The sequence below is a fragment of the Etheostoma spectabile genome, chromosome 2 (genome assembly GCF_008692095.1).
Source record: "Etheostoma spectabile isolate EspeVRDwgs_2016 chromosome 2, UIUC_Espe_1.0, whole genome shotgun sequence".
Lineage (NCBI taxonomy): Eukaryota > Metazoa > Chordata > Actinopteri > Perciformes > Percidae > Etheostoma > Etheostoma spectabile.
In genome coordinates, this window is record NC_045734.1 from 4369983 (window position 1) to 4370402 (window position 420).

The window sequence follows — 420 nt, forward strand, 5'->3', positions numbered from 1 at the left end:
TAACTAATTAATTCATTAACGCCGAATTTTTTTTATTGCGCGTTAATGCAGTTTTTATTATTTCTTTATTATTGTAAAAGTTTGTTGCTCACAGGCTTTGTAAATACTGCAAAGTCGAATTTTCTTATCACCGGAGTACTTCCAGTCTGAAATATCACCTTGACAGTTGATACCAGCAAATCATTCAACAAAACACACAGCGGCGCGAGGCTTCGGCAGACTACGTTAGATGCAGCGTGGGGGGGGTAGAGATAAACAAAGGCAAGAGAAGCAAACAGATGCCATAGTGACGTGGACAGCTACAGACTGCAGGCCCATTAGGGTAAAGGACATCGGTCTGACAATCACAACAATGACGTTAGGTATGAGATTCCCTCAAGACGCACCATCGCAAGAAGAATACACGAGTTGTATAAAAAG

The 420-nt window shown here is 41.2% G+C and overlaps 1 protein-coding gene across 1 annotated transcript in view; it reads right to left on the bottom strand.

Moving 5' to 3' along the window:
• The window catches only part of ppp1r12c (protein phosphatase 1, regulatory subunit 12C), a 22508-nt gene that overhangs the window by 10849 nt on the left and 11239 nt on the right, over positions 1-420 (bottom strand). The gene's annotated exons all lie outside the window — the stretch shown is intronic.